Source organism: Lampetra planeri, chromosome 40 (assembly GCF_965212315.1).
Source record: "Lampetra planeri chromosome 40, kcLamPlan1.2.h2, whole genome shotgun sequence".
Lineage (NCBI taxonomy): Eukaryota > Metazoa > Chordata > Hyperoartia > Petromyzontiformes > Petromyzontidae > Lampetra > Lampetra planeri.
Window position 1 is genome coordinate 7,134,184 of NC_136146.1, and position 27,006 is coordinate 7,161,189.

At 51.1% G+C, this 27,006-nt stretch overlaps 1 protein-coding gene across 3 annotated transcripts in view; it reads right to left on the reverse strand.

Annotated features, from left to right (window-relative positions):
* The window catches only part of CFTR (CF transmembrane conductance regulator), a 79,869-nt gene extending 62,939 nt beyond the window's left edge, over positions 1-16,930 (reverse strand). For 2 of the 3 annotated variants that reach the window (XM_078613070.1, XM_078613067.1), the window contains exons 1-2: positions 16,675-16,930; positions 10,680-10,785 (exon numbers count right to left, since the gene is read on the reverse strand). The gene's annotated coding sequence lies outside the window, so the exon portion shown is untranslated. The remainder of the gene's footprint in view (positions 1-10,679; positions 10,786-16,674) is intronic. The other variant, XM_078613068.1, reaches the window with a different exon arrangement.
* Positions 16,931-27,006: the final 10,076 nt, after the last annotated feature.

Here is a 27,006-nt window from a genome sequence, read left to right on the forward strand (position 1 = left end):
CAATGTGCGAGTTAATCACAAGGGCACGGCGCTGTTGCGCTGGTGATCGTAGCCCTCCGGAATGCGGCAGTGGGGCATCGCAGAAGCACTGCGCGGTGCGGACCCAGCATGCAAGCGGAGCTCAGCGCGTCCCATCGTCAGCAGAGAGGTCGGAGGTTAGGGCTGCCACATTTCCCATTGTAGCCCAAATCCGGGCATCTTCCTCAGTCAGCCCAGGTCTATATCGACACTGCTCGTTAAACCGCAAGACCAGGACCAGATCTCAGCGTGCACAGTTCCTGGCACCCGGACACGGATGCCAATTCCCGGACTGGAATCGGTCCAATCTGAACAGGTGGCCACCCTAATCGAGGTGAATTACCTTTCTCGGTTCGACAATCATTTACAATCCTGTGTCAACGCGCAAGGCGAACAAAGACCTTCCCACGCCTTTTGGCCACGGGGTTTGTTTGATCATACTTCACCACGCATGTCAGGGCAGTTCTGATGAAGGGACCGCTCATGACAGGTTCAGATATCACCCCATTACTGGTGGGTGTCAATGTTTGGTGGCCGTCGCTCGGAATCGACATTTCCACATTCTGCACGCGCGTGTCTCGCGCAGCCGTCGCCGTTCACACCCAATGGATATTGCTTCGTCATTCCTGTTGACAGGACGGGGCCTCTCTGTGACTGCTGTAGCCCGCGCTGTCGTTCGACTCGCGAGCTCCGGCACGGGGCGCGGGTCGCGGGGTGTGGGGCGCGCCCGCGGGCCCCACACCCCGAGCAACAGCGCCTCGAGCGCAGAATGCGCCGCGCGGAGAACGCGGCCGCGGGCGGGGAACTGCGGTTCACGAGGAGGGGGCCTCGGGGCGCCCTCCATGGGAACCGTGACTCCCGGGCACCCACACCCACCCTCCCCCGGGGCACGCGCGGCGTCGCCACAACTTCACAACGCTCTGTGGGTTTTATTTCGATTTAAAGCTTTCGTGACTGCAGGGATTCATCTTCTTGGTTCTTTCGGTAAAGTCACGTAGAAGGAAAATAATAAAATAATAAAAATAAAACATAATAAAATAATTCTCACGACGTTTCGGCCACAACGCAAACAGCCGTCTTCAAATAGAGAATAGGTCTGTCAAAGAACCAAGAAAACGCTCTGTGGGTTTATGTGACGCCTGGACTCAACCGCGTCCCGAGATGCTGCGCAGATACGGAGGGCACTTTTTTTTTGTATAGAGGCACCGATATCATGACAAAGTGTGGAGTATTTATTCTAGATTTGAAGCATCCTGATGCAGTCATTTTAGCTGTGACGGTCCCACCTGATGACGGAGACTTGTGTTGCCTCCGAAACGTCGTGATTTTTTATTTTATTTTATTTCCATGATTACTTTTATTAACTTTTAATTTTATTTTTTACCTACGTGACTTTACCGAAAAAACCCAAGAATATGTGGAGTATTTACTCAGCAAGAGTCTTTGTAACCTACTGCCAGGATAAGACGCGCTCAGCCTTAGCTGTAACGGGAGCTTTTGTGCCAAATACAGCGACGCAGAACATTGCCCTGTGTTTCATTGATGCTGGCAGTTTTATTTTCGCGCAGGATGGCAGCAAAATCAACAGCGAGATGTTCAAGAGCACGATGCCAGTGTCCAGGTCTCCTGCCCACGACGAGAGGGCTTCAGCAGAGAGAGAGGGTTCGTGCAGCGTTGCTGTTCCTCCGTTGAAGGAAGCAGACTCGAGTGGTTTACGATATGGTCCATAGTATGGGTTGCACGGCCAAAGTCGCACTGCTGTGGCTCGTGCCTTTAAGTTTCCATTCATGGAGGAGATGTGCGCATCGGCCTAGTGATGCTCTGATGTGGTTTGCCCGTGACTTCGACGAATGTCAAAGCCAGGAGGGTGTGGTGATTTGTTGGTGTCGATTAAGGTGTCGATGATGGTATAGTACAGTATTAATCGTTTTTGAAGCTGTTACATGTTATTGCCAAAACATACAGCGTGACGGTTCACCCTGGCCCTCTGTGAATTTCAGAGGCCACTCGTCTCCACACGGACAGGTAGATTTGCACAGATGGAAGCAAATATCGAACACTCAGCATCTGCACGGTACGGTAAAACGCGAATAACCGAGGCTATGTAGTGCGAACAGAGAACATTGCGCGTTGACGTCGTGCTGAAGAAATGCCAACATTTGAATAATGGCCCACGAAGAGACTGCAAAAAAAACAATAACTCCCCAGAAGTAATCCCCTAAGTCTCTGTTGAAAGAAAATGAGTGTTTCCTGGACCGCCCCAAATTAAAACCATCAATCAAGACCACGCTTTCGCAGGTCCGCCGCAGTGCGATGGAACGGATCACGAAGGGCTGCCCGCTATTGTGCACGGACATCGATCAACGCAAGCGGCTCGGGCGTGACGCTGCCGACTTCTCGCGAAGGGATAGCGCCGCTCGCTCGCCCGAGTGTCCGTCGAGGGGTGAAAGGATTAGCGGACGCAGGGCTGGGAATTTAGACTTGCGACCTCCCGATTACGAATCTGGAGTTATGCCACTGCCACAGCTCGCATCCACTTCGTGAAGGGAACGTCGACAATTAACGGCGGATCCGTCACTTTTGAACACTCACTCCTGGACTTGGCCAAACATCACAATATTGGACAACAAATCTTGGGCAATTGTTGGCGCTGGTTTTGGGCACCTTCCCAAGGGCCTGTCTGTGGGTCCCCCCGCGTCTCCTTGCGAAACCTGTGGGCGTCACGAATTCCACGGCAACGTTTTTGAGATGCAATTCCCACAAATGATGCTGCTGTATAGAAAGGTAATTAGAAAAATACTGGTAGGAACCCACTGGTTCCACCAGCCCACAGGGGATTATTGTGTCCGTCCGTCGTGCAGGGAGGGGCTGGCTGGGGAGGGAGGGGCTGGGTGGGGAGGGGCTGGTCACCCCATGGTGCCCTGCTCAAACTCAACGTTTAACCTACTACCGCCGGCTTGTGCCCGCCCTCACAGTTTGGGCATATTTGCAGAATACACCACGCCGCCGTTGACCCTGGCCATTGACCGAGCAACCCAACGTTCCTACCAGCTCCCTCCGCAGGAATGTGTTCAATATGGCAGGAGTTGTGCCCCTGAAGAGCGACTGGGCTTGTGGAGTCGCATAAATTGGCCGCTGAACCCCTCACGAGAGGGGGCTCCCTAGCGCTATACCAGTTTCATTTATTAGGTATAGCCATGTGAGCCATTCGGCTCTTGAATCGGGTGCAACCGCAACAAACAAAAACATGAACAAGAAAACATCAGTCATCCAATCGGGAAGGAGGAGAGGGTGCCTATGGAGCTTCTCTTCGTGCGCATGGTGGCTGCGATTCGTCCAGGGGTTAAATAGCTCGTGTCGTTAATCTCATCCTCCTCCGTTGAAGGAGTGCAGACGATAGTGGTTTACTTTGTGGCCCGTAGCTTGTGTTGCATGGCCACGATCTCACCAATGTGTATTCTATTTACAATAAACAATTTATCTACGTGCGACAAGATGCCAAGGGGTTCATGTAATCTTTCAAATCGAAGGTTGCACGTGCAATGAAATGTCTCTTAACTCGTCTAAAGACACTCGTACGCCACTGTGATGATATCGCTCGATCTGTTACATTAATCAACATCGGCGCATGCCTAAATACCCCACCTATGAAACAATATTACTGGTAGGAACCACCTGGTTACACCAGCCCACAGGGGATTATTGTGTCCGTCCGTCGTGCAAGGAGGGGCTGGGTGGGGAGGGTGGGGCTGGGTGGGGAGGGAAGGGTGTGGAGGGGCTGGGTGGGGAGGGTGGGGCTGGGTGGGGGTGGGAGGGTGGGGCTGGGTGGGGAGGGTGGGGGTGGGGCTGGGTGGGGAGGGTGGGGCTGGTCACCCCGTGGTGCCCTTATAAAACTCAACGTTTAACCTACTCACGCCGACTTGTGCCCGCCCTCACAGTCGGGCATATTTGCGGAATACACCACGCCGCCGTTGACCCTGGCCATTGACCAACGTTCCTACCAGCTCCCTCCGCAGGAATGTATTGCGAGACACGTGTTTGTGTTTTTATTGGTTGTCATTTACCTCGAGATGGTTGTCTAGATGGTTGTCATTTCCTCAAGCAGCGCTCCACTCCCCCTACCCCACACCCCCCTCTCTCTCTCTACTCCCTGGCTCCTCCCCCCTCTCTTACCTATATAGCCTCTTGTCACGGCAGCCCTTTGCCTACTTCAGCAATTGTTTCTTGTTGTGGTTGTCCCACCTGGTGACGGACCCTTGTGTTGCGCCCGAAACGTCGGGATTTAATTTAAATTTTCTTACCTACGTGACTTTAGCGAAAGAACCAAAGAACATGTCATTTACCTTTCGATTTAAAGCTTTCGTGACTGCAGGGATTCATCTTATTGGTTCTTTCGGTAAAGTCACGTAGAAGGGAAATAATTAAATAATCAAAATAAAACATAATAAAATACAATTCTCACGACGTTTCGGCCACAACGCAAGCAGCCGTCCTCAGGTGAAGAACAGGTCTGTTGGAAAGACATGTTCTTTGGTTATTTCGGTAAAGTCACGTAGGTAAGAAAATTAAAATTAAATCACGACGTTTCGGACGCTGTCTTTCCGACAGACCTGTTCTTCACCTGAGGACGGCTGCTTGCGTTGTGGCCGAAACGTCGTGAGAATTATTTTATTATGTTGTATTTTTATTATTTTATTATTTCCCTTCTACGTGACTTTACCGAAAGAACCAAAGAACATGTCATCTACCTGTTCAGGTCGCTTCATTGAGTCGGGATCTCTTAGCGTCGCTCCGAACACGGAATTTGCGAAGCTGCCAGCAAGGCAAGAGGCGGTGCATTGCCACCCGAGCCTCTCCATCTTAAGGGATGTCCGTGTGGTTCACTTGGGTGCTGACGGAGATCTTTATTGGGGAATCTTATTTTCGCGGCGCGGGTTTGTGCCAGTTTATTTTTAACAGCTGGACTCGCTTCCTGAATGATGTACGTTAAATATAGGTTTACATAGCAGAACAAACCGGGGATCCGTATGTACACATTAACTCGTCTTACGTTCTGTTTATATCCAGAAGATGTCCATAACTCTTCCAACAACCCCAACGGTTACAGACGGTGTCATTTCACCTCGACGCCTGATGCACGTGGGTCCAACCCTAGGCTACAACACAACAACACGTACCAGCTACAGGACAACAACACGTACCAGCTACAACACAACAACACGTACCAGCTACAACACAACAACACGTACCAGCTACAGGACAACAACACGTACCAGCTACACCACAACAACACGTACCAGCTACAACACAACAACACGTACCAGCTACAACACAACACGTACCAGCTACAACACAACAACACGTACCAGCTACAACACAACAACACGTACCAGCTACAACACAACAACACGTACCAGCTACAATACAACAACACGTACCAGCTACAATACACCAACACGTACCAGCTACACCACAACAACACGTACCAGCTACAACACACCAACACGTACCAGCTACACCACAACAACACGTACCAGCTACAATACAACAACACGTACCAGCTACAACACAACAACACGTACCAGCTACAACACACCAACACGTACCAGCTACACCACAACAACACGTACCAGCTACAATACAACAACACGTACCAGCTACACCACACCAACACGTACCAGCTACAGGACAACAACACGTACCAGCTACAACACAACAACACGTACCAGCTACAACACAACAACACGTACCAGCTACAGGACAACAACACGTACCAGCTACAGGACACCAACACGTACCAGCTACAGGACACCAACACGTACCAGCTACAGGACAACAACACGTACCAGCTACAACACAACAACACGTACCAGCTACAATACAACAACACGTACCAGCTACAACACAACAACACGTACCAGCTACAGGACACCAACACGTACCAGCTACAGGACACCAACACGTACCAGCTACAACACAACAACACGTACCAGCTACAATACAACAACACGTACCAGCTACAGCACAACAACACGTACCAGCTACAGGACACCAACACGTACCAGCTACAGGACACCAACACGTACCAGCTACAACACAACAACACGTACCAGCTACAACACAACAACACGTACCAGCTACAGGACACCAACACGTACCAGCTACAGCACAACAACACGTACCAGCTACAGGACACCAACACGTACCAGCTACAACACAACACGTACCAGCTACAACACAACAACACGTACCAGCTACAACACAACAACACGTACCAGCTACAGGACACCAACACGTACCAGCTACAACACAACAACACGTACCAGCTACAACACAACAACACGTACCAGCTACAGGACACCAACACGTACCAGCTACAGGACACCAACACGTACCAGCTACAACACAACACGTACCAGCTACAACACAACAACACGTACCAGCTACAACACAACAACACGTACCAGCTACAACACAACAACACGTACCAGCTACAACACAACAACACGTACCAGCTACAGCACAACAACACGTACCAGCTACAGGACACCAACACGTACCAGCTACAGGACACCAACACGTACCAGCTACAATACACCAACACGTACCAGCTACAGGACACCAACACGTACCAGCTACAGGACACCAACACGTACCAGCTACAGGACACCAACACGTACCAGCTACAGGACACCAACACGTACCAGCTACAACACAACAACACGTACCAGCTACAACACAACAACACGTACCAGCTACAGGACAACAACACGTACCAGCTACAGGACACCAACACGTACCAGCTACAACACAACAACACGTACCAGCTACAGGACACCAACACGTACCATCTACAAGACCACATCACGCTACAGCCCTTACATGTGCGACACCACCGCACTGCTTACACGGCGTCTGCAGCCAAGATTATCAGAGCCTCCTTAAAATTTGTTTGCCTTGCGTGTATTTTAGGCGCAGTGGTTTCGCACTCGGCGAGTTTAATTCCTGGCCAAGGCTGACATCGCTGGACGAGTGGAATTTAAACCGGTCCTGGGCCCCTCTCTTCATCAACTCGCAATGACCAGCGTGGTGAAGTATGGTCAAACAACTCTTACGACTGGCATTGTATGGCAAGGTCTACACGCAGCAGTGGATTTACACAGGGATACAACAAACATGACTCTTTGGTTGTTTCGGTAAAGTCACTTAGGTGAAAATAAAATGAAAGAAAAAATGAAAACAACTAATCTATTCATCTTATTCAGTTTTCATCATTTTTTTATTTCATTTAATTTTCACCTACGTGACTTTACCGAAAGAACCAAAGAGTACGGATCTTTGCAGTCACAAAAACTTCAAATCAAAAACAAATATTGTTAATTTCGAATGTATTCCGGTTACATCCCCCCTCTCGTAATGTATTAGGTGCTTGGAACCTCGTGGTCATGATTCCTCTAGACGCGTTAACAACGCACCGAGCATCACTGCCCGGTACGCAGATTTCAATTTGTCGTCTTTGATGGTCCGGCCCGGCTGACAGGGGATCCGTCTGCACCGCACCCCACGGAGACTCCGATGTGAGAGTGGGGTGAGGACTCCGGCTACTGCCGTCTCCGCACGCCGCGGAGACAAACGCAGACCACGCAGACCACGCGGACACGCTCAGCCCGAGCCTGCCGCGCCCGTCTCACGCAGCGTGCCGCTACGCGCGACACGCAAGCTGCGTGGCACCGTCGTTAAATGGGGGGGGGGGGGGGGGGCTGGTGCCGGTCCCTTGAGCTGGGCTGACGGCCCCTGTGAGGGGCAGAGCGCCCGAGATTACAGAGAGAGGCGTGGTGTCGGATATATTCCAAACTCGGCACGCTGTGCGCAGGCTACGTGAAGTGGTACATTTACAAGGCGATGGCAGAGTGTTTGGGGGGTACATTTGTAAGTATGGATTCAAAAATTAGCCGTGTGAATTTGATTTACATAATGACGTGGCAATCCCCTCCCTATCATTTATTCAAGTTTTCGTTCATCAGCGTGAAGTCACGTGACGACGAATCCATTCTGAGATCTCGCGGTGGGGTGGGGGGGGTCGAGAGGCTTTGACGGGACGACAACTTTGTCAGAAAACCACTCAGGGGACGAACCTCCCCACACACCGTGAACGAGCAGATCCCGAATATTGAGCCGAGTGGGTTTTTTTAAAATCCTTTATATTAAGTTCACTTGCTTCCTTGCGCGCTTACGACCGTGCAAATCTTTCGGTCGTTTTTAACCCACTTCCCGTGATCCAATCGAGCTGACATTTTGCACACAGACTCGTTGTGCGTGACAATTTATTTTCGTGAAATATTTTTTTTCCAAAATTTTACACTTTTTAGGAAAAAATAAATTATATTTAATTACCAATTGCTTAATGGTGGCAGGCAATCATCTGACCCATAGGTGGCAGCCATCTCAAGCCAGAGGACGAGAGGACTCTAGCCGCCACGCATATAAAGGATTTATAGTGAAAAACTTTGTTTTTACGGGTTAATTTTTTCATGGTGCAGTCATCGGTGACTGGGCTGAGGCCATCGACTAGCTCGTGCAGACTCCCTCGTAGTGAGTCCGCTGACTAGTATCGACTCAGTGTCCACTCCCTCGCAGTGAATTTTGATTCATAGCCTCACTTTGAGCGGTGCCAGATCCGTGCCCTGACCTCTGAGGCACGGGGCCTCCTGAGTAGCTTCTGTCCGGTTAAACCCACGTGGCCTCGTCAACATCGATTATTATCAATTCTAGATTTGAAGCTTTCGTGACTGCAAGGATTCATACTCTTAGGCTTTTGTCGGTAAAGTCACGTAGGTAGAAATAAATAATACAATTTATAGAAGTAATAAAATAATACATCACGACGTTTCGGAGGCAACACAAACTTCCGTCTTCAGGTGGAACCGTCACAGCACGATTGCTTAACCAGTATATATACAAGGTCGGGTCTGTTGGGACTTCTCTGTTTACTTGATACAGCAATTGTGTTGTGACGGTTCCACCTGAAGACGGAAGCTTGTGTTGCCTCCGAAACGTCGTGATTTATTATTGTATCACTTCTATTACTTTTATTTGTATTTCTTACCTACGTGACTTTACCGAAAAAGCCTAAGAGGACGATTGTTATCAGTTTATCAAGTGTTACTCAGACCTGGCGATGACCGAACAACTTGATGTTATGTTTCGATTTAAAGCTTTCGTGACTGCAGGGATTCATCTTCTTGGTTCTTTCGGTAAAGTCACGTAGAAGGGAAATAATAAAATAATAAAAATAAAACATAATGAAATGAAATAATTCTCACCTGAAGACGGCTGCTTGCGTTGTAGCCGAAACGTCGTGAGAATTATTTCATTTTATTATGTTTTATTTTTATTATTTTATTACTTCCCTTCTACGTGACTTGATGTTATGCTTAACTACATCGTGATAAGAGTTTAATGTCTTGCTGTACACTGCCATATGTAGCTTTGACGACACATCGCCAGCTGTTCCATAACACCATTGATACACTCCTGCAAGGGGGGACGAGGAGTTACATCTGGAATATTCTCTGTGGGCACCGCACGCGTCTGCGTGTGAGCTCCGAGCTTCATCGCAAGCGCCCATCGGGCTCAATCGACAGATTCCGCGTGGCCATCTCAATCGACGATGGTGCCCATCGCTGTTCACCTCTCAGGGCATAATATGACTTTGAAACCCCCCAGCCCACCTCCTACGCATTTCCCATAAATATGCTAAATTCCTCTTGATATGCAAATTATTTTGTCAAGGCGCTCTTCTTCCACCTCCAACCCAGCTTATACATTTGCTAAATTCCTCTTGATATGCAAATTATTTTGTCAAGGCGCTCTCCCCCCCCTCCAACCCAGCTTAAAAAGACGCTCCAAGCCTGGGGTTGTCATTCAGACTCTGTCTTCTCGACAGACCTGTTCTTCACCTGAGGACGGCTGCTTGCGTTGTGGCTGAAACGTCGTGAGAATTATTTTTTATTATGTTTTATTTTTTATTATTTTATTACTTCCCTTCTACGTGACTTTACCGAAAGAACCAAGAAGAACAACAACAACAACAACAATACGCCCTGACATGCGAACGTTTATCATATAGGGCTCGATTCACACACCTCCACTTGATAGACCGGTCAGGAATCAAACACTGCCCATTAATCTCCGTGGGATTCTTATAAAGTTCACAAATAAAGGGATAATTCTGCTCACAGCAGAAACAGCGTCTCCCGTGTGCCGGGTCTTGCCTCGTCTGCCGCTTCTTCCCCGGCGCTGCTCAACTTCAGAATTCCCTCCCGCGGCCTCTTTCCCAAAGCCCCATTCAAGAGTCGTGTTCACTCTCATCTACCGCCGCCTGGCGTGTTGGATCTTTGGGCCGTGCGCTCGGAAATTGGGTTAAATAACCTTTTGGCGTCATCTGGTCCAACTCATGTGAAACTAGGCTCTAAGGAAAGCTGTCTCGGGTGTGGACCAATCAACTTCAAGGACAATGCACATTATCAGAGTTATGTCTTTTGTTTGTATTATGACTGCAGGTATTGTGGTCTATGAAAACATGACTCCTTGTAAAAAAGGTGTCAGTTTTGTTGCGAGATAGAAGGGTAAAAAAACAATTATCAATCGCGGAGGAGTACCTGTTTCCAGCCGTCGACGGAGAGGCTTCGGAATTGAACTCATGCGGCTGATCCGGGTCGCCGGGCTGAGGTCATGGTGCCGTCAGTGGTCCGGAGGGGGTGCCGTCTGTAAAATGAATAGAAATGCAATCGATGACATCGCCGTGACCCAGGCCATTCGAGGTCACAAAGCTACTGAGTGAATTTTGCTCCACTGGCTGCTGCAGTAGCAGCAACAGCAGGCCTAAGATCGCGCGCGTTATTTATTTTGGCGCACGCTGTGGTGTGGGTACGTATACGTCTGGCCAGTGGGCGCTGTGGTCAAAACGCTTGGCTCAGAATCATGTGGTCACACAATTAATTAAACGCTGGAGAGGGACACTGCAGCTGACCTCCTACACCGGGTCAAATCGACGCGTATCACTTTGCAGGAAGCCAACAGTGGTTGTCCTCCGGAAAGACTGGCTCCCACCATGGGAACGTGGAATTTCCGCTACTGGCACAGGGCCACCAGTGGTGGTGTGCGTCTAAACCGCGAGACGCACTGACTCATCACATTCTCATCCGCGGCAGCGCAAATACTCGAACGCCACAGCCACATCCTCGCAGCGCTCTGCTGCTGCACTGTCAAGCAACGACCAATCACCACTTTGCCCTCCTTTGTTTTAAAAAGTATTCGTCTCCTTCCTCCGTCTCTGACTTCATTTCTCCTCCCTTGGCCCGACACGTGCTGCGCTCTCCTCCGCCTCCCTCCAGCACCTCACCGCCCCCGCACGCAGCGGGCGGGCGGCCGCTCCCTCTCGAGATCGAAGTTCTCTCCCCCTGACGGCACCGCCAGCTGGGCCCTCCCCCACTTCACATCCCACCTCTCTCCGTCACCCGCAGTCGATTCTTCACGCGCCGTGCAATCGTCGCACCCCGTCGCAAGCCAACGCACAGTCGCGGCGTTGTGTAAAGCTGAAACCGCGTTCTCTTTACCGCTCGTATTTATCATCTCTTCCTATCCTCGTTTCTTCTAATCGGCCGCATTGTTTTGCTTCCTTCATTCTTGCCGAGGTATTGTCTGTTGCGTCTTCGATCGTGAAATTCGTTTCCACAACGGCGACGATGATCACTGCTCAACCCAGCCACGTATCTGTCCCGCGGTTGGAGCTGCCACGGAGCCGAGGAGCAAACGGCCTCACCGCGGCACGCGCTCTAAGGGCTTGTTACGAGATGACCGCGGGCACGCGCTCTAAGGGAAAGCGCTCTGAGGGCACCCGCTCTCCTCGGACGCCCTCAGGGCACATCCGACACTGCTGTGGAATGTGCTGACAGAGGCAGCAGTGGGGTGGAAATGAACGCTTTAGTTAAATGGAAAGTGGCTAGAAAAAAATTCAACACGGACATGTAAATTAAAAAAACCGACATTGGCAGGGCGACGAGAGGTCACGTGCCCTTCAACAGGGCTACTCTGTCACCACCACCACACGTCACCAGTCCCACTCGACAGAGAGGGCCTATTGACAAGTCAACTACGGCACGCAGTCACAGTGGGGAGCGATGGCCCAGTGTGGTCAGCGCGCCACGCTGCGACCCCGCCGTCCAGAGTTCACTTCCAAGCCACGGTTAACATCGGTGGCGAGCGATATCTGAACCCGTCCCTAACGCGCCCCCCACCTCTGCCTTTCACCAACCCACACTGCCCAGTGTGATGAAGAAGATCCCCCCCGCCCCCGCCGCCCTGCCCAACACGGTTTGGGGGTGGTGTTCATCCAGCAGCCGATTGATCCAGGACTGTGAATTCACAAATCAGCTCAGCGGCGTCCCGACAGGAACAAGGCCAGCGCGAGGCGACACGGAGCGGGTGCTCAGCGAAAGCTGCGAGCTTAAAATACCCCAGCAGCAGCATGGCGTCTGGGGCTATGAATACCTTAGAAACACGCGTAGCCAATTTCATCGAGAATAGGTCAGGCATTGAAAACAGATTTCCAACAACTACGTTCACGAAGTCCCAGTAAACAGGTAAATCGCTTGATAATTGTTTTTTTACCCTTCTATCTGGCAACAAAACGGACACCTTTTTTTACAAGGAGTCATGTTTGCATAGACCACAATACCTGCAGCCATAATGCAAACCAAAAACATAACTCTGATAATATATGCACTGTCCTTGAAGTTGATTGGTCCACACCCGAGACAGCTTTCCTTAGAGCCTAGTCTCACATGAGTTGGACCAGATGACGCCAAACGGCGCACAACTCAAAGACAATGCCAATTTTTGTTTGCATTATGGCTGCAGGTATTGTGGTCTATGCAAACATGACTCCTTGTAAAAAAAGGTGTCAGTTTTGTTGCCAGATAGAAGGGTAAAAAACCTATTATCATATTTTTTACTGGCAAATGAGGTTCCAATGATGTCAATCACTTGTTACGAGCTGACCGCGAAGACTCACGACGTAAACGCAGAAGTGGCACAAATCCGTGTTCGATGGCAAGGAGAATTCTCCACTCTTTTTTCTCGCAACGATAGTGCAGACCGGATTCATAGTTTCTCATCAGCGTTTGTTCGTCTGTGGAAGGGGCTACGGTAAACCCATTATATTATCTCTCAAGCCAAAGTGGGGATGTACTAAGCAGTGGTTACACCTGCATTGTGAGATGGGTCTGAGACCTGGGCCCTTTAGAGACGCCAAATAAGGAAGCGACACCGGTTCCGACAGCAGCGCTTGTGTTCTGTCCTCCATACTCACTGCACTGAGAGATTTACAAAGGATGGGGTACTGGACAAGTAGGGCAATGCTGGACATTTGGAATACTGCCGAGGCAGCATCAGCTGCGATGGGGCCAGACGATCGCATTCCAAAGCAGCAGCAGTAGCTCGGGGACTGGCGAACTCGACCGAGGCAGCCTCAACAGACGCACTCAAGCGCCTTGACCCTCCCATCCCTTATTGGCAGCGCAGCAGATAGTCAGCTGGGGGAGATGCGCGGCGCACGGGGCGTGGACGGCGGGACGAGGGGGGTCATCATCTTCAGCGCCTTCGTACGCGTCCCACAGAGACGTGGATGCTCTGCTGCTCGGGAAGGATCAGTGTCGGCTGGATTTCGTCTGTGTTTAGCGATGATTGCTCCCGCATCAAAAAAGAACCGGAAATATTTTCCCCCCCACAGAATATGGCAGCTCGTAATAGTGTCTCGGTGAGGTCATTTAACCGACGCTCTATCCGTCCAGCACAAGCAGCAGGGCTTGTACGTCTTGATTTATCTTCGCCAGCGACTACTGTGTCGCACTGGCAGCGTCAGCTCGCAGTGAAACAGCATCCAGTCCGCACAGGGTGGCCACCTGGCCGGGTTTGACCCGGCGAACATTCCGGGATTTGGCATCTGAGTCTGAGTGGCAGGAATTGATTTGTAGCGAGATCTGGTAGCGGTATCGCGTTGCTCTTTATCGCAGGATATCGCACAGTTTTGATACGAGCCCGGGGCTCACTGAGTTATCTGTCCGGGTTTTGGTCAACGGTGGAGGAGTTCGTTGGCCCTAAGCCCGCACCCCATCACCTCCTGGCTGCGGGGAACACCTCCGCTCGGAACGATCCCACACATCGTACGGGCTTCTCTCCTTTGGCTGCCCGACAGAGCCTCCTATCCACGCTCTTCCAATCGGCGCTGGTTACACCGTTCTTTTCGTGCACTCATTGAAGGTTGGACTGGGTCCATCAGCTCACTCTATACATGTGCCCCGCGATATTCAACCTTGTTTTAAATAGCCCAAACCTCTAAATTAATTCAGGAAAAAAAACGTTCAACATATTTGGTCTCTTAAATATGAAACTCATCCACCAACTTTCGTAGTCTCAAGGGGGAAGGCGCTACTCGGTGTAACTACGCTGCCCTCTTGTCATTCCTGTGGTTTATTCGACCATACTTCACTACAATGGTCAGTGTAGGTTGACAAGGAAGGCGGGAGAGCATATACCTGGACGCGTATAAGAACAGTACAACAGTGGATGTTGCTGCCCTGCCTTCTGCTGCACACTGTGTAGCAGGGCAGCCGTGGAAACGCGAGCAGGGCCTGCGGGTCCCGGCTCGCGAACCGAGCAGACACCCTTTCAAGGGGTCGCGGAAACGCAGCATCAGGTCACAAACCGGGGCTAAAGTTTCACGTTTATTTGGTTTCATTTTGATTGTGAAGATGAGAACTGACGAGACCAGGATAAAGTATCATTTGTAACAGTGATCCGGAGCAGTGTCTTTTCAGTCAGAGGCGACGATTGAGTCATTTGCGGTGTAATTTGGGAATTTGGCAAAATTTGGAGTTTAAATCCGTGCAGAATCAGCGTTGGTTGGGAATTCTGGCACAGGAAATGAGTCAAACGATGCCCGCAGTATACACTCGCATTTAAGGTATAATTGTATGGCTGGGTGCATTTTGCTCCACGGACAAAGCGATTTCCATAAGAATACAGATCCCGCTACGCTCGGAATGCCCGCGAGAAAGGGCGAGCGAGTCTCCCGCTGATACTGCTGAATCGATGTCAACAATGCGGTCGCATTGCAAGCTGCCGGCAGTCACGACCATGCGTGCCCTATGGCACAATCCACGCCGGCGAACACCGTCAAAATTCCACGAGTTTCCATTTTGCCATTCGATGATTTATCCCCCCACCCCCCGTATCCCTAGAAAACAGCGGTGGTACGGCAAGCCGGGGCTGACTCACCCCGCGTGGAACACCGTGACCCCTGATGTGCCTCTCACACCCTGGGACGAACAGCGGCCGTGAAAAGGAACGTTCCGCTTGAGTGAAGCTGCGATTCCCAACCTCTCTCTCGCTCTACGGCACTCACGCTCGGGCTCGCTCGATCTTCTCGGCACGCCGAACCAAAAACTCGCTGTGGCACCTTCGTCAAGCGGTGGACTGATCATGGCTAATCAAGTGTGCGCTCCTGCGTCTCTTTCTCAAGCGGGAACTTCTTTCGCACCGTACGAAATAGAGTAGGATCTTTTTTTTCTCGAGGGTCCTGTCGTGTTTAACGGTAGCGGGAGGAGATGCCCAATTTATTTGTGTTTTCCACGGCGTTTGTGCCATGCTTGGTGCACTTTGAGGCCAGGTGAAGTGTCGAAGGCTCGCTCGCAGGAGGTCACGGAACAGACCCAGGTGTTATGGGTTGACTCACTGAGATCACTGCCAGATGCACCATATGTGTCCCCCACTGTGCCCACTTTCTCTGTTATAAACGCCCGGCGCTCCGCTCGTCGTTGTGAGCGTCGCTCCTCTGCCCTCCGTTATTGCTGGAGGGCGACTGCGTCCAACACAACAATAACAATAATAATGATCCACTCATTCAGCCTCCCCGCGGTCACCACAGCCCGAGAGAAGCCCCCAGAGGCCGAGGTCGCAGTTCAACTCCGCTGCCTCGGCCTGTCTGTGGCTGCATGGCCGTCTGCCCGCGTGCGAGGACGTCGTTGCGAGCTTATCGAGCAAAGCGAGCCCGGCTCACGTGAACGTGACGCGCCACACAACGTACAGAGTCGAGTTCGTACCGAAACATTGCACTCACGCAAAACAAATGTATGTTGTTGATTGTTTGGGTTTAATGCGTGCGTGTCAATTCAACAAACGCGAGCTGAAGCAGCTACGGTCGACTGCGTGCATCGTTGGTTTCCAAAGTACTGGAATTATTAAATCTAATGTATGATCTAATCCCGTAAAACGACTATATTTAATATTCTTATCCAAACCTTGTTTACAATACCACCCCGATCTTGAAACGTTCTGCCGAACAGTGATATTACGCGGCGAATAATGCACTGAGTTTAGAAAGTCCCAACCGTAAACGCTGTCTTATACGCAACGTTAATTAAGGTAGGTCGCGCCTGATCACAACATTTCGGTTGTGTCCTCTCGTGCGCGAGGAACGTCTGAACAACGTTGGATCGAGGCGATTGACGCGCCAATTGCAGGTGCGGTGCCGTGTGCGCGACTGACGTTGGGCGGCCGGGCTCCCCGCTCACTCCGCGCGAAGCGGCCACTGACCTTCGCCTCGCAGTTGCGCACGGGACCAGGGCTTCTCGGTCGTTTCACGCGCGCGCTTCGCGAGCCGCCGCCGCCGTCACCGCGTGCTCCCCTTCGTTCATCTAAGACGACCGCTTACATAAGAGGCGCTTGAGACCAAATCCGTTAGCTCCCCGCTCTTCTGAAACGTGGTCCCACTGGCTCTCCAGGCTGCCTTCTTGACCTCGAGTGCAGAGTTCAATGTGCGGCGGCGCGGCGCTACAGCTCAGCTCCTCGGGCGCTCGGAGCCTGCGGCAGGAGAGGCTTATAAGGAGCCGGTGCCCAGACCCTCCCCCGTCGCACGCACACCCAGCCCCGCGTCGGCGAACTTTGCCCGCTCGCAATTGGCAGCGCCTCGAGAAAGCTGACCCCCTCCCCCCCCACCAGCACCTCTCCGCAACTCGAGCCCCGCGCGCGACGCTCAGCACCGTCTCGAGCCGCAACGTTTAAAATCCCGTTCCGTAACAGAGGACGGACCGCGTCTCCCGCTGGATTCGTAAGGGACAGCGGCGGCATCGCCCCCGGCTCTCCTGCTCGACGGCCGGCAACACGCACGACTGGGAGCCGCTGCGGGCGTGCAGTGGAACTTGGTCGTCATCGCAGCCGCGCTATCTCGCTGTTAGCGCCAGCAATATATATGACCATAGCAAGAGTTGGGGTTTATAGCGCACGGCAAACTGCTGATGTACTTATTAACATCTCGCCCTGTTCTAGGAAGGCAGGCGAACACCGTTCTGCAACCTACGTGCGAGTTTTAGGTCATAGAAGGACATTGGGTTTGGTGTTATGTCAAAGTCAAAGGGGTTCCCTGTTCAAATGAACATTGAAGCATTGGTGCTCACCTCCCGATTACAGTCCTCCAGAGCCAGTGATGGAAACTCCACATTCATATGGCGGGGATGAGTCTATCTTCATAACAAAAGCTGTTGGCTTTGCCGTAATGCGGTGCTTATTTTAGTGACACTGGAAGGATGATGGGCCAAGTCAACCCTCCAATCAGGATCTCGCGTTGAGTCGCCTGTGCGTGGTGACTCTGTGAGGAGTGGTGGCGCAGTGGTTAGCGCACTGCACTACGAATCTGTTTACTCGCATTCAATTCACACTCACGACCAATATTTTCACCGGTTCGGGGTCTCACCTAGGTTCACTGAGCCTTGAATGAGTACCTGGTGCGTTGTGTAAACACCAGTATTCGGGGGACAAAGGCGACCGGGCGTGGTGCTGGCCTCCCTCCCCCTCGTGTTCCGTGCTCGCTAATTGCACTTGCCTCTCCAGTGTGGTCAACGCTATATGGGGAATCTTTGCCTAGTTATATGTCTATTAAACGACCGTGGTGGGTGAGTGGCCCCGGCACATTAAACACCAAATTAAAACACTGCGTTGCCAAAGCGAATCACTCACAATTTGGCTCCATTGTTCCCCAACACACCCAAAGGAAACGCTGTCCAGGATACCGGCTCATCCCCGGTGGGCGCGTGCAGCGTCGTCTCGGCTCGCAGGGCTGGGACCCGCGTAGCCAGGGCGAGGCGGCGCTAAAGGTCAAAAGGACTCCATACGATGGGGATGATTGCGCGAGTGAGGACGGCCGCATTGGACGCGCGCAGTGTGGCGATGCCGGTCGGAAGATCGCCCTGCACTCGGAGCTGGGGAGACGCCTCTCTCCGGAAAGGTGGCGACCAGGCCGCGGAGACTTGGACTTTATACTCATGGGTTTTTTTCGGTAAAGTCACGTAGGTGAAAAATTTAATTAAAATTAATTATTTTGTTTCTATTATTACTTTTATTAATTTTAATTTCATTTTTTACCTACGTGACTTTACCGAAAAAAACCTAAGAGTATGAATCATTGCAGTCACGAAAGCTTCAAATCTAGACTTGGACTTTAGTCTGCTAATCTTTAAAGGTGCATTGGGAATTTTTGATACTCAAACCGATGCTCCTACTGTTGTGGAGTGACTCGTGCAGCCAGCTATGGCTACAAGGGTTTTGGTGGGACATGTTGCTTATGTCGTTTATTGTGAAATTTCGGTCACAGTTCCTATGATCACTGTTACATTGCTATTATGGCTTTATTTTGGTGATTTGGAAAGCGTTTTTTGGTTTCGCCATGTTTGGTTGTTGTAGTACGGAGTTAGAATGATGGCATTAATCTAAGTTGTCTTGTGGTTGTTTGTTGTTTGACTTGCATCCCACTGGGATTTTTGCACACAGCGTTGGTTTACGGTGCTTTTTTCTGGAAGATGTTTTTGCCGTCTTTTCCTGGATTTTTATGTTTGCGCATAGTCACTTGAAGATGTTTTCTTGTTCATGTTTAAAATTTTTCAATCTTAATTTTGGAGCTTTCGTGACTGCAGGAATTATTCTTTGGTTCTTTTGGTTAAGTCACGTCTAAAGATAAAATAATAAATTAAAATAATAGCGACGTTTCGATTGCAACACAAGCAATCATTATGCCTGATGATGATTGCTTGTGTTGCAATCGAAACGTCGCTATTATTTTAATTTATTATTTTATCTTTAGACGTGATTTAAATTTTTTGTTGCGGTTGCACCCGATTCAAGAGCCGAATGGCTCACAGGACTATACCAAATAAATGAAACTGAGAACTAAAAACTGCGAGCCACGCGGCGATGTTATTGTGACATGGCGACCCCAGCCCATCACTTCGTCATCGTCACCATCAGCACCTCTACAAGGCGTTGCGTCCATCTTCGCGTTGTCAAAACATTTACTCGCAAAATGTCCAAAGGGGTAACTTGGAAAGGGCGTACTGTTCAAATAAACATCAAGTTACCTGTAAGGATACATCGGCACGTTTCCAAGTTGGTTTATTATATGCACAACAAGAGCTGTGCACCTTCAACGCCGTATTTGCTCAGGTTGTTAAACTCGTACGCAGTGAATTGTTACGCGTCGCGTAAACATTCTCACTCTCTCTTTTTCACATCGTCCGCCATGTGTGTCCATTGTCGTGATGCGTTCTGACGGTGACGCTGGAGCTGCCGTCAGCCTGAATGTGAATTCCCATGCGAAGTTCGCTCCCCGCTCCCCCCGCCCCGCCATCTCCCCCCCGCACTCGGGCAGACTTTGCCCGTGAACTCTCAAGACGCAGCAGCGCCTCGCCAAGACCGCCCCCTCCCCACGCTGTCGCCGGCGTCCTGTGCGGCGTGAACTCATCGCGCGGCCTAACGAGACGCGCGGTGCGGGGAGCCACGGAGGTGGAGGCGCATGGGTTCGATTATAACCTTGCGCACAATGGCAGCGGCAGCAATCCGTTCGGGAGCTCGGTGCCAATGTCGATGTTTGCTGGCCGCGATGAGAGGGCTTCGGGCGAGAGAGTTCGTGTCGTGTCGCTGTTCTGTGGGGGCCGACGCCCGCGTCCCCGCTCCCTGTGAGCGGGCGGGGCGCGACGCTCACTCCCCTCCACTCCCCCCTCCTCCTCCTCGTCGGCCGCCTCTCACCGGGCCCCCGTCGATCGGGTGATCGCCCCCCCCCGCCCCGCGCCAGTGCCCCGCTAACCGGCTGGCTCACCACCGCCCGGGGTTATGTCGCACACGCCCACGTGCACCACCACGAATACGAAGGCGGCTGCGTGCACGCGCGCGCCCCTGCAGGCGCTCGTCTCGCACAAAGGCGAGCGCTAAAGGGCTGCGCGAATTTGCGCGCGCGCCTCGCCTTTAATGCTATTGTTCTCGCGGGGATACGCGCGAGCGGGGTTTTAACTCCCCCCCTCCACCGCCCTAAGATTCGCGCGACACGCGGGCGTCGGCGGACCGTTTATGGTTGAATACGCGCGCGCGCGCCTCACGCACACACTCAGATTACCAACACCACACCGACGCTGCAGCCCTGCGCTCGCTCTCGCGCGCACCGTCCCGCCCGCGCAGTCGCACCACACGCACATCGCAGACACCACGCCGACGTTCTACCCACACACACAGAAATCACACTGCACCGATACTCTGAACTAAAGTTTATTGACGGCGCAAATACACACTACCTGGAGGGGGAATATGTCGCAAGAAGGGCTTAGCCCGGGTCTGCCTACGAACCCGGTCACTCAAGCGTCCTACCACGTACCTCGATGCTGGACTCACGGCGTCGCACGGACGCTGTGAGAGTCGGAGGGAGAAGGACGAGAGAGGACTTTACCCCTCAATGCCTCGTATCAGCACTCGCTGGCATCACGCGGTGGCTCCAAGCGGCTTGAGGAGGCAGGATGGCAGGGAGTGGGTCCTGACGGCCCGGAGGTTGAAGACAACTGACTGAAGTCGTCCCGGGCTGCTCTTTTTAAATCCTTTATATTAAGTTAACTTGCTTGCTTGCTTGCGCGCTTACGACCGTGCAAATATTTCGGTCGTTTTTTAACCCACTTCCCGTGATCCAATCGAGCTGACATTTTGCACACAGACTCGTTGTGCGTGACAATTTATTTTCGTGAAAATTTTTTTCCAAAATTTTACACTTTTTAGGAAAAAATAAATTATATTTAATTACCAATTGCTTAATGGTGGCAGGCAATCATCTGACCCATAGGTGGCAGCCATCTCAAGCCAGAGGACGAGAGGACTCTAGCCGCCACGCATATAAAGGATTTATAGTGAAAAACTTTGTTTTTACGGGTTAATTTTTTATTCTCTTAACTTCAAAGTCCCGGGGTGCCATTGTACCACGCGGCCAATCGTGCACTTACCTGCAGTTACCGCCTCCCCCCGCCCCCCATATGCCGCGCTCCATCCCCCCCCCCGCTCCCCGAGTACTGCATGGCGGCTGCTGCGGCGTGGCGGGCGGCGGTGACCCCCCGTTGCCCCTTTGTCTGGAAGGGCTCCCGCACTTTGCCTACTTAATATGCCACCCTCCGTCCCCTATCGAGTGCTGCGCGGCCGCTGCGGCGACCACCCATTGTCCCTTCGTCTCTTGTGCCCTTCTTGCTAAATGTTCCATCCTCCGTTCTCCCCTCCGAGTTGTACCTCATTGCGGTTGGCCCAGGGAACCTTTTCCTTCTGCGCCCATACAATGTTAAGCCAATTTAGAGGCACCACAATGTAACCCGTCCTGTGAGGGTCGGCCAATCTCCTGGCACCGGGAAACCGTGGGACTCTCCCTCTAGGGGCCCTTTGGATTAAAACCCGATGTGCCAGGCGATCCCCCCGTCAGGACACTACTCCGTGGGTGCGCTGCGTGCGGGTGGCGTGTTTAGTGCGGGGGACGGGAGGGAATTGCGGCGCTTGCGGAGTTGCTCCGTGGTCGTGGCACCACAGTTCCTCCTCCATTGAAGGAGCGCAGAATTCAGTTCAGTGGTTTACTGTATGGTCTATAGTTTGGGTTGCATGCCACAGTGGCTTGTCTTTAATGTTCCATTCAGAAAAAAGATGTGGTGCAGCATTTGTTGATGTTCAGAAACGGTCCGTTGTCACACTGGTGTCTTCGAGGAGGAGGAATCTCAAAGCCCCCGGAGGTGCGATGATGTTTGGGTCTCGAATGAGGTGTGTATCACGGTGACGTCTGCAGCCGGGGCCTCGTCAAGGTCACAGCGTCCCATCGCCGTCTCCAGAGAGACCCGTCACTTCACGGAGCTGGAAGCATTTAGATTACGTTTAGTTTTTAGAACAAAATCCTGCCATATGGGCGTCTCTTTATGTTAAAGCAATGCTCTTTGGATGACAGTATTTAGACTTGCCATGATGCCATTACTACTCAACTGACAGTGTGTGCCGATGCAAAACAAAAACAAAATTATCCCGAGGCTAAATTATAGCATCTGCGAGCGAATTCTTCTCAGAGGTCGCATTGCAAAGAAGCCAGCGGCCTCTTGCAATTGTGCAGTGCTTAGAATATATTTATAGAACAAGCAACACCATAACATTCATATAAATCGTGATAATCCGCGGACGCTGCCGACGTGGTGTGCCGCGGATTATGTGAAGAATTAACCCCTCCCCCCAAAATAGATCCAAATCAGCGATTTCTTTCACGGATTTTAGGATGGACGGTGTCCGCGGATTACAGGAAGATTCGCGAACCTCGGGTAATTAAAACGTTACAGGAATTCGCAAACTTTTTGAGTTCTGCCTGTTTATAAAAATAGATATATAAATATTGTTGTATCACGGTGCGTCCCGCACAGTCGGGTGCCCCCCCTCACCTCGCCCCTCCCCCCTCACCCCACTCGTCCACCCCCCCCCCTTGCCCCCCTCGCCCTGGCCACGGCACCGATCACGGTTTTGAAATTTACGAGGTCCAAATTACAAACAAGATTCACCTTTGACCTGATCACACAATGCTTTTTGTAAACATAAATACATCACAAACTATACATGCACGACACACTATACATGACCTGGTACAAGCGTCGTAGTGACGTCACCGCCACTTAGTGGCGAATGGCGGTTGTTGTTGTTGTTGTCGCATCACATGCGGTGTAGTGCGGGCCCACGATTGGTTCAGATGTTTCTCGCCACTGATGTTAGCCGTGAATCGAACTCGGGGCACGCCGGGTTCACAGCGCAGTGAGCTCACCACTGCGCCACCGCGAAACCCCACGCCACGCTCGTTGGTGGGACATGAAGCATGACGCCGATAGGAGTCCCGTCAACCACAGCAAGTCTCTGGTTGGTGTGGAGCTGTCACGTGCTCAACACGACCCCACAGTGGATGAGTTGTAGATTATATTCTTGGGTTTTTTCGTTAAAGTCACGTAGGTAAAAAAATTAAAATTAATAAAAGTAAAATAAAAATAAAATAAAAATCACGACGTTTCGGAGGCAACACAAGCCTCCGTCTTCAGGTGGAACCGTCACAGCACGCTCGCTGTATCAAGTAAATGAGAAATTCCAAGAGATCCGACCCCGTATATATACTGGTTGAGGGGGGAGGAGCCAGGGCAGGCCCTTGGAAAGGAGTTGTAGATTGAGAATGTGTGCATTTGTGTGCTACCACGTGCTTGCTACGTGTGTCAGTCGACACCATGGACACGCGTGCAAACGAGACGTTCTATCTCGCGGGATTCTCCAAGGTGAAATACTTAAATCTTGACTTAAAGCTTTCGTGACTGTACGAGTATGAAATACTTGAGTCGATCAAACAGTAAAATACCGGCGATGTCCTTTGGATGCGTTCGTCCATCGTCCCCTCCCTCCAGCAGGCGAGAGGCACGAGGCGGGGCAGCTCGGAGAGAGAGGGGAGGCACGTGGGGTCGGGGAGACAGAGGGGCTCTGGGGGTTGGAGGCAGTCAACACGTTGCCAAACAGCCACTGCAGTAGTAATTCTCACAATAATGCAACTCAGCTTACTAGCAAAGCCTCGCTGAGGCTCAATATTATTTGTTCAAGGGGGTGCTGCTACATTGGGATGTTTAACCAGTACCAAGTGCCGCGTTTTGTGCTTAGATTGTTGTCCTTCCGCGCACCTCCGATTAGCACGGTTGGCTACGTACGGCACGAAAGAAGTTCAACGTACACATGTACATACAACATACATACGTACAAGTGGGAGAAAACCAGAGCTAATGCAAATGATGTGAACAATTAGCCAGTCTCCAGACCTTAATCCCATAGAAAATCTGTGGAGGGAGCTGAAGGTTCGAGTTGCCAAACGTCAGCCTCGAAACCTTAATGACTTGGAGAAGATCTGCAAAGAGGAGTGGGACAAAATCCCTCCTGAGATGTGTGCAAACCTGGTGGCCAACTACAAGAAACGTCTGACCTCTGTGATTGCCAACAAGGGTTTTGCCACCAAGTACTAAGTCATGTTTTGCAGAGGGGTCAAATACTTATTTCCCTCATTAATATGCAAATCAATTTATAACATTTTTGACATGCGTTTTTCTGGATTTGGTTGTTGTTATTCTGTCTCTCACTGTTCAAATAAACCTACCATTAAAATTATAGACTGATCATTTATTTGTCAGTGGGCAAACGTACAAAATAAGCAGGGGATACTGATGATACTATGTAGTTTATACTTTAGTTGTTTACGTGGTGGTTTTAGTTACTGCAGCTACATACTATTAACACTCCTTCCCTTTATTAATGCTATCCCCTCCCTTTGATGCTGCTAATCCTGCATAATGCACGGGCATAAGTAGTACTAATCACATACCTGCATTTCCCATATCCCCTCCCTTTGATGCTGCTAATCCTGCATAATGCACGGGCATAAGTAGTACTAATCCCATACCTGCATTTCCCATATCCCCTCCCTTTGATGCTGCTAATCCTGCATAATGCACGGGCATAAGTAGTACTAATCACATACCTGCATTTCCCATATCCCCTCCCTTTGATGCTGCTAATCCTGCATAATGCACGGGCATAAGTAGTACTAATCACATACCTGCATTTCCCATAAATATGCTAAATTCCTCTTGATACGCAAATTCATTTGTCAAGGCGCTCTTCCCCCTCCAACCCAGCTTAAATATACACTGCCAAGCCTGGTGGTGTTCATTCAGACGCTGTCTTTCTGACAGACCTGTTCTTCACCTGAGGACGGCTGCTTGTGTTGTGGCCGAAACGTCGTGAGAATTATTTTATTATGTTTTTTTTTTTATTATTTCCATTCTACGTGACTTTACCGAAAGAACCAAGAAGATGAATCCCTGCAGTCACGAAAGCTTTAAATCGAAACTGTTATATTTGGTCAAACATTTAATAAACTCACCCCTAATGGGATGGCTGGAACTGCTTCTCTTTGGTGAGGCGTGTGATGTTAGCTGGTATTGATGATGTTGCTACTCGCAACTGCTTTTCCAGGTTTGCTCCTAGATTTGTTGAATTTCGAGTCCCGTCTGCGGTTGCCTTGGCATGGCCACAACACATGATTTCGCGGGCCTTGTACGGCCCGCGGGCCGGACGTTCCCCACCCCTGATATTATACACACAGAAAGCGATGGACCAGGAGGATATCAGGCGGCCAGCCAGGGACGGCGACCAGCAGAGAGGCGGTGTAACAAGAGCCAGTTGGGGAGACTTGAGTAAACTTTACACCCACTATAACAAGTTGAGGGTGTCTACGGGTAGAAGGAGAGCCTAATCATCTCTGAACGCGGCTCCCACTGCCCGTGGTATCGACGCAGAGACGTCCTGGTTTCAACGTTGGATCCATGCACGAGGGCGAGGAACCCGAGGACATCCCCCCCCCCCCCCCCCACAAAGGTCCTGGGGTCTCGCACCCGAGCTACCTGCGACGTTATTTAGACCGTCCATTTACAAATGTTAATCCTAATAAAATAGTTTGTTTGGTTATATTTTTTACAAGAACCCTCCACCACCCGACAGCCAATCAATCCAAGTTGACATTGATGGGCGAATGTGCCAATTGATTTGTGTGTTCAGAAAATCTGAAGGAATGTTCAAAAGTGAGCAGAACGTAACAATTTCCTCTGTTTTACTGGAATTGCATTCTGCAGAATCGGGTGTCTACAAAGGCTTTGCCGTCCTCGCGTGAACGAACCGTCTGCAGCAGCCAAGGTCACTGCCGTGCATCCCTGCGCAGAAACATCGTGCGACGGACACAGCAACCGCCTGGTCGCTGTTGGGAGCAGTGACGGCGTGGCGTGCCCCTATAGCATTAATTGACTCTTTGGGGCAAGTGCTGTTAGCATGTGGTAACGAAGGCCGGCACGGCACGAGGGGGTGCGTGGCCAGAACCACGCCCAGCCGCCTTTATCTCCTTAGTGGCAATGTTTTACGCATAGCACCAGGTGCTCATTTGAAGCCGAGTTGACCCTAGGTGTGAGGCCCAGGGAGTAGTTGAGATAATTGTCACTGATGGTGGCCGTGAGCGGGAATCTAACTCGGGTGAACGGCTTCGTCGTGCAGTGCGCTAACCGTTGCACCGCCGCTCCCCATTGCATGCATGTACACATACACACGTGACGACAACAATCAGAATTAAACTCTACGTCTCATCGGCCGTGTTGTGCGAGTCGCAGATAGCGAACCGCTCGCGGCGTGCAAAGTTCGAGGGGAGAGGCGTCGCTGGCACGCAGGCGCGTGGCCACGTGCGTCAGTAGCTCCGTTTTTACGCGGCACTTCTGCCACGTTATGGCCGATTCACGGCCGGGTGCTTGGCCAATGGGTCAACCAAAACGCGTAAACCGCACGCGAGGTGCTCGCACAGCATCGGTGCCCGTGCGTCAATTCTCTCAAAGGGTCGATCCAGGGGTAAGTGTCCACTTTGACATGAGCAGCATCTGCTCATGGAGCCACCATGCCTCTGTATTTGACGATAACGGACCACAGCGGGGAACGTTGGAATCATCTTCTTGATTATTTCGGTAAAGTCACGTAGAAGGAAGATAATAAAATAAT